General features: G+C 41.1%; 1 protein-coding gene across 3 annotated transcripts in view; it reads left to right on the top strand.

Annotated features, from left to right (window-relative positions):
• The first annotated feature begins 1,346 nt into the window (after positions 1 to 1,346).
• The window catches only part of zgc:172282 (leucine-rich repeat and fibronectin type III domain-containing protein 1-like protein), a 169,045-nt gene continuing 162,361 nt past the window's right edge, over positions 1,347 to 8,030 (top strand). Inside the window, exon 1 of one of the 3 annotated variants that reach the window (XM_019345407.2) lies at positions 1,347 to 2,615. The gene's annotated coding sequence lies outside the window, so the exon portion shown is untranslated. The remainder of the gene's footprint in view (positions 2,616 to 8,030) is intronic. The other 2 variants (XM_019345405.2, XM_003441630.5) reach the window with 2 other exon arrangements.

Here is an 8,030-nt window from a genome sequence, read left to right as displayed (position 1 = left end):
TCATTTGAGGATTCCAAAATTTGCTAATGCTGTTTAAACCCTGGGGACACCCGGTCTAATTAAAACATTGCTAAAGAAAGAAGCATCTGGGAAAAAAGAGTCTCTAACCAGTAGCCAAAGCAATACTGCTGTAGGCTTATTAAATTCTCATCACATTTTGCTTTTAAATGCCACCAGGAGTAACTTTTACTACAGTATATAGTTCCCTTATATACTCTTACAGAGCCTCTGCACCTCCCCTTTTACTTCCTTTTGGCCAATCTCTCTCAAAAATGCACATATTTATTTGATTTTATAACACTAGCCTTTAGCTTATATTACTCAGTACTTCAGCGGAGGTTAAAGATGAAACAAACTGTTAAGAGTTTTCATTTTTCCTGACCCCTGTCTGATCTCTGCCCATTCTCTAAATCTGTTTATTTCTGCCTTCCTCTGTTATTCTCTTTATCTCTTTATTATCCCCTGTCCTCCCGGCCCCACCACCACTAGCAGCCGCAACCTTGAACTGTTTGGTGTACTGCCAACAACGCACCATATAATTTATCCCTCTTGCTAATCAGATAATTGTAGAACACTCACATTTTATAATCTATGAAATCCTGCAGAATCTGGAAAGTGAGCACACTAATCTGCCTCTGCGCTGGCTCTTTCAGCCATCTCTAATGGTAGCATTCATCACCACAGCTCTTCATCCGCAGTATCCAGGACACCTAACGGAAAGACTTTGATGAATGTGATATTTAATTTTATTAACATAACCCGTTTAATATTATTTATGGTTCATAATTCAGTGTCTGCTCCTCTCTCCCTCCTAGTGGTAATTACAAGTATTTATCAGGCATAAAGCCTTTGACATCACATATGATGAAAGTAAAGCCCCGGTACGTTCCTGGAGTCATTCCCATTACATGGAGCTTCCTGACTAAAGACAAGAGCTGTGCATCTCATCTCTCTTGCCTCCACTGGCAACCTAGAGTAGCTGCACCTGAGGTATGCTTAGGGTCAAATAGCTTCGATATTCAGGTATAAGTGAGCAGTGTTTGTGCATATGTACTCAGAATGAATATAGTTGTGCTTCTGGATTTGAACTTTGACATACTGGCAGTGATTTTTATTGTTAACAGTGTGGCATTCCAGAACATGAACAGATAGCCTACCTTTAATAACAACTGATAAAATGTAAGCTTTTTCCTGCTTTGCAGCTGTAACTGCATTCACGTGGCCCTCTTCAAGTCCCTGCTCCACACTTTGAGAACCTATTGACAGTGTGGCTGTCTACTGTATGTCCTGACAGACCCTAAACTTCAGCTACTGCAGGCTGAGGTCCAGGCGATGGCATCACCCACCGTCGTCATAAGGCATCCATCTGTTATCACCAGCTTGTAATCCCGGAGCAGCTACTTGTCAGTAGACAGAGCAGGACACAGATACGGAGGGAAGGAGACAGACAGGAGCGGGGCTGGTGGGCGTATCGCCTCCCGGGAAAAACCGCCGCACAGTGTGAAAGTAACTGCAGGAGGGACTGCTCATCGTGGCGGATCAGAGCGGGTTTTTAACATGAGCTAAAGGACGTTAAATGTGGGTTTTTTTTTTCCGCTGCGAGATTTGTTTCTCCTTCCATCTGAAGCTCGCCTTATTCTCTGACCTATAACGCCTCGTCCACCATCCTCCGGCTGCCCGCGGTGTGGTCCTGTGTCTTTCCTCACAGACAACAACGCCGAGAGCAGAGAGGTCAAGACAAAGTCACTTGTGTAGAGGAAAAAGGGGAGCAGCGGTTTCACTGAGCTATGTGATTTTATAGTTTCTGTTTTTTTGGTGGGGAGAGAAGAGTTACAAATTCGTGCACCTATTTTATTTATTTATTTATTTTTACCTGTGGAAGACCTTGGGACGGATAACACCTACCCACCATCACCCTGACAGGATTTTTGTTTCAGGCGTCTACAGATGAACCACGAAGAGCTGCGAAGGAGTAAGATTGGACCTTAGGACAGCAGAGGCAGCTGCTGAATGGGGAAGCGGAGATCACCCATAGGGGAGACCGGCAAAGGAGTCCAGCGTGGTTTCCTTTACTACACATCGCTTTTCCTCCACTCTTTAGACACGGGAACCCAGCGATACTAACCTCCAGCGTTTGTGTATTTTCCTTCAAATGACCGATTAACGGAGTCTAAACAGAAACAGGGGGGAGCTCGTATGGAGTCCAAATGAGCGCTCAACGCAGCGGTGCGCCGGTTTAACGGCGTTTCCCCCCCTCTCTCTTACAGTCCTGTCCCAGCGGATCACTAGCGGACAGTGGATAGCTGTAGGTTATAGACTGCGACCGGCCTTGCACCCGTAAAGGGGTTTTGATGCAAACTCAACGGGAACTAAATTGAAACGCTTGGCTTGCCCCGTCTCCCCTCCAGCAGCCCCGCAGCGCGGTTAGCCTTGCGCGGTGTCAGACAACAACATAAAAAAGTGGATATATTTTCTTATTGGGCTTGAAAATTATTCCGATCAGAAAGGGGATTATTTAGTATTTTCTTTCGAGTTCTTCACCTGGCTTGAAAAGGGAGCAAATAACCAGAGGAGACATAGCCTCAACAACAGGAGGAGGAGAGGCAGACGCGCAGGTATGATAGTGTCTTTATCTACTTTTCCCCTCTGTCCGATTATCGCACCATTTCCTCTCCCCGTTCCCTCCACCACCTTCCCTCGTCTGCATGTTCTCCTTTTTAAAAAAAAAAAAAAAAATGCCGCATCGCTTTTTAGAGGTTGGTTTGTAATTTTAGAAGAGTCGAGTTGAGTACATAGACAGAGAGACAGAAGAGATGGCAGATGGGAAGATAATGGCGCTGGCGGGTTTTTTTCTCCCCTACGATTCAGAGACGGTGATATCCTCTCTCCAGATTAAAGACAGGAGGAAAAGAGAGACGGTGAGACGAGAAGGGATGATGTTGCTGAGGGGTAAAGTGTGAAGTAACATGTGTCAAACAGATAAAGAGATATGTTAAGAGACCGTGGCAGGATATGGGGTAAAAAGAGAAGTCTGAGAGTTTAAAGAGGGAAAGGGTGACTTGGTTGTGAAAGAAAGGCAGAACTGAATAACCGAACCGTTGTGGAGACGAGAACAAACAGGGAGAGAAGTGAGACAGGAGGGGCTTAAAGGGATCTGATAGGGGAAGAGGGCAGAAGAGAGGGTGCTGAGATGGAATACAGAGAAGGAGCAGGAAGAGGAGATGGGCTGGGTGATAGGGGAGGGGGAGAAGGCAGGGCATAATAGCCAGAGAGAGGGAGTTCTGCTGGAAAGGTGAGTAGAGAGAATATAAGGGGAAGGGTGAAAGTAATGGAATCAAATAGAATGAGGGGGGAGTTGGTGAGGTGAGGAGGGGTTAGCTTGCCGGTGCAGGTGGTGAGAAGGACCAAGACGCTGTGCAAGAGGAGTGAGGAAAGATAGAGCTCAAGAAAGCTCTAAAAATATGGAGGCCAAGTGTAGAACACTCTGTCAATCTATGCTGGAGACACTATGTGGTATTATCCAGTGGATTGCTGCGCAATTGCCATTGCTGCACCATGGAGACAGAAAGATATAAAGAGAGGAGGAGAAACCAGAAAAAAAAGGCAGGACGGATAGATTTAGGAGGGCAATAATTTAAGTTGCTGTGTCAGCTCACCAGCTCCTCTTTACCTGGTAAATTCGTCCTATCCCTAACTGCTTCATTTGCATTTTGATTGGGTTTTGCAATGGCTCTAAGCCACCTTAAAACACATGTAAACACACATGCAAGAATATACAACATTTGCAGGGAGGGCTTTTCTGGTTTTCCTGTCTTCATTGGAATGTGTATACCTGTGGCTTAGCTGAAGCTTTTTTTTGTTCTGATAATTCAATCTTTCCTGCCTACGTTGTGTCATTCTTCCTGGCTCGTGTTAGTGCAGCGTGTTTGAATGTGGCTCAAATTGCTGTCAAGGCAGAATATTTTGAAAGATTCAGTTGATGATGATATTTTAATGCCTTTCAGATCACAGTGAAGTTCTTTATGCATATGATCAGTATTAATCAGCATGCTGGCACACAGTGGGGCATGTTGGAAGTTAATGGAATCATGAAGAGCACTTGCTGTCAGCATACTGTACCACTGATCATGACCCACTTTAGACTGCAGCGGTAAAATTCTAGTAGAGAACAAAGATTTTGTTGAGATTAAACTTTTAAGCCTTAAACATGGCAAGTATAAACAAAGAACATTTAAAGCTGACTTTTTTCCACAAACTAACACAAACATACTCTTCATTCATCCTTTTGTATAATAGGAATTAAAACTGGTGTACAGCGAGGGGACCTAGTTGATCCCCTGGTGAATCTGTAAGTTTGCTCACTTAGAAAGAAATGAACAGTTTCTAGTTTTTATGGCAGTTTCATTTGAATGGAGAGAGACAGGATGTCAACTAAAACTCCAGAAAAAAACCCCTACATTGCATAAAAGTTATAAATTGATCTGCATGCCATTAAGAGAAGTAATATTTGATTCCCTACAACCTAGCCAGAATTCTGACTTGCATAATCAGTCAACTGCACATAGTCATGAGCTCAATTCATTATACATAAAGTGCATGTGTCCACAGAATCAATTTCTTTAATTCCAACCTCTCCACCATCATGTGCAAGACCAAAGAGCCATCAGAGGACATCAGGGACAAAATTGTAGATCTGCACAAAACTGGAATGGGCTACAAGTCCATCAGCAAGAAGCCTGGTGAGAAGGTTACGACTGCTGGTGCGATTATTCAGAAATGAAAGAAATATAGAATGACCATTACTTCCCCTAGGTGTGGAGCCCCATGCAAGATCTTGCTTCACGGGATGAGGATGATAATGAGAAAGGTAACGGACCAGACCAAAACTACACAGGTTGTTTGTGATTTGAATACAGTTGGGACCACAGTCACCGAGAACACCACTGGTAACACACCACAGCGTAATCAATTGAAATCTTGCAGTGCCCACAAGAGCACCCTGCTGAGAAGGCACATGTACAGGCTTGTCTTTAGTTTGCCAGTGAACATCTAAATCATTTGGGAGAAAGTACTGCAGTCAGATCAAACCAAAATCAAGCTGGCTTTGGCTTCAACTTGAGTCACTGTGTTTGGAGGACAGGAAATGCTGAGTATGACCCAAAGAACACTGTTCCAACAGTTAAGCATGGAGGTGGGACCATTATGCTTTGGGGCTATTTTTCTGCTGAACATAAAAGACGACTTCACCGCCAAAGTGGCCAAAATCTTGGATGGAAACCTCCTTCCCTCAGCCAGAACACTGAAAACAAACAGGCAATAAAGGAGTGGCTAAAGAAAAAGCACATTCAGGTCATGGAGTGGCCTAATTAGCCTCTAGATCTAAATCGTATAGAAAATTTGAAGCTTCAAGTTGCCAAGCAGCAGCCAAGAGTTTCTGTAAAGAGGAGTGAGCCAAAATCCCTCCTGTCATATGTGTAAAACGGGTGACTAACTACAGGAAACATCTAAATTCTGTGCTTGCCAACAACAGCTTCTCCACAAAGTACTAAGTCATGTTTTGCTTGGGGATCAAATACTTATTTTTTTCAGTGCCATGTAAATCATTTTACTTATATGGTGTTTTTTCTGTTGATTTTTGGTTGTATATATATCTTTCTCCATTAAAATTAAACTACCATAAAAATTAGAGATTGTTAATTTTGTTTAGAATCTAGCAAACGTACAAATTCAGCAGGGGATCAAATAATTATTTCTCCCACTGTAGGGCTAAAATATGCTGTCATTAGCTACTACTTCCTGTTTCTATATATTACTGTCACGTCACAGCGAGCACACCACATCTTAGGGCGTAGTTATAGCTTATATTCGTGCCAAGCTCTTGTCTGAGATATACGATTAATGCAAGTTTATATCCCTCTTATGAATACTATACATCGAAAAACAGACAGTTCTCACACTGCCATGGAAACAGGAGAGTTCACACAGGCGGTTAAGAAAAAATAAAATTGGATGAAAGCCATCTGTTTTATTTTCATTTCTTAACGGCAAGAAGCACTGGTTTATGAAAATATGACATTTTCACTTGAAGCAGTTAAAAATATAAACTATTGTGTCCCGGAATTACTGGAGATATATGTGAATGTATGAATGTATATTTATTAATATAGGTTATCTTCCCAAAAGCAGTTGCTCTGAGTCCATGAATGATGTTGTTGGTTGGTTAAAAAAATTGACTGTTTAATGATCATAAACAGACCAATTTGCACTCTGAAGTCAGAGAATCCATGACACTACTCTGAATATTAATATATTTATTCATGTGAGAAAAGCTTTTTGTTTTCACGAGTGGAAAACCAATTTAACTGTTTTGGTTTGGGTATTTTGAAAAAACACCTTTACCCATTTGTGAGTCAGAAAATCAGAATGCATGCAAATGCCTTCGTTCGTTAAGTGCAGCGGAGACCACACTGATTGCTGAAAGCGAGAAATAAATGACAGACCACAGGTTCATTGGATTTAATTTCATAAAGTAAAAGTAATAATTTCATTGGTCGTTACGGTGTTGCAGTATAACATCTGTTTCATCACAGTCCCAGGCCTTCTCAGTATACAGATAATAAAAATGGTAAATATAAAACTAATACCATAGATGCCCCCAACCACAGAATGTTATATGGTCTCAGTATAAAGCACCAGAAGGCGACTGTTCTTGTGGATTGGTGCTCTATAAATAAACCTGAATTGAACTGAATTTGGTTAAAGTTAAAGACAGAGGAAAGTGTGATGGCTGCATATATCATAGGGTATCAAGATGTCCCTACAATGGTACTGCATTTTGGCTAGATTTTAATTTACCACTTTATTAGAAGATTCACGCTAGAATAAAAGAGGTATTTGCTACACAAAGTATTTGGTAAAGAAATAGATGTAAAGCAGTAAAGAGCTTCACAAAATGACTCTTTTGTATCAGAGAATGGGATCCATTAGTCCTAAGAACATTTGGAAAGCCTACGTGCTCTGTCTGATTTTTTAATTCCATTCATGTGTTTAGGGAACCAACAAAAAGTCTTCGCCACACATGGACTTGGTCCAAAATCACTACCTACTCTATGTACTACCACTGTGTAGTGGCGTACACAGTCATTTTGCTTTTTCTAGAACTGTGTGATGAAAAGTAGTGTATAGCTGATCTCTATCCAAGCGACTGGCAAGACATTGCTTACCATTATGCCAGCCTCAGATAATCAAGAGTAAAGAAAGTGCCAGATTACAACTGCTATGTGTAATGTGGCTATATGCTTATCAACTGCTATGTGAGTAGTACTATGAGTATTGGATTTACTAATTTTTAAATTTTTGGTTTTACTAGAAGAATGTTTGTCAGTATTAATTTGTTTAGCTGATTCATTTGACGAGTTTCAATTACGCAATTTTGCAAATAACTCACTATGTAGTCCTCTACATAGAATGCCACAAAGACTGTAGAAATTACTACACGACTGAATGATTTTGGACAGAACCACGTTCTCTTTTAAGTCCACCTTGGACAGTTTTGTGCTTGGTGGTGGTTTTGCACTTGCTAGAAAATTCAGCATCTTTACAGCTCACTGAATTAATGATGTTATATATTATGTTATAATTGTCGTGCTGTGCGCCTAATATATCATGTTCTTTAATGCAATTTGAATGCAATCTGTTGCTATGCACTGGGTCTTGCATGGCTGGCTCCACAGTCTGATGCATAAACAGCGTTTATGACATATTAATTAATTGTATTTTAGAACAAAAAAATCCCTCTCAAAACTATTTTATGTTATCTTATTTAGTTATCTGTCAATTTTTAGGCAACATTGCTTCACTTGCACTTAACTTCCACCACAATTTCCTGCTGTAGAGAATTTCATCTCTACAGCAAATTCATCTGATCTATATCTCTGCAAGATAGCCATGAAGCATATTTCTGAAAAATGTAAATAGCAGACTTTGAAATGGCTTTAGTAAAGACAGTGGATTTGCATGTTGTGTCTAAA

This window comes from Oreochromis niloticus, linkage group LG14, assembly GCF_001858045.2.
Source record: "Oreochromis niloticus isolate F11D_XX linkage group LG14, O_niloticus_UMD_NMBU, whole genome shotgun sequence".
NCBI classification, from domain to species: domain Eukaryota; kingdom Metazoa; phylum Chordata; class Actinopteri; order Cichliformes; family Cichlidae; genus Oreochromis; species Oreochromis niloticus.
The sequence above is the reverse complement of the archived record's forward strand: the minus strand, read 5'-3'. Positions and strand labels throughout refer to the sequence as shown.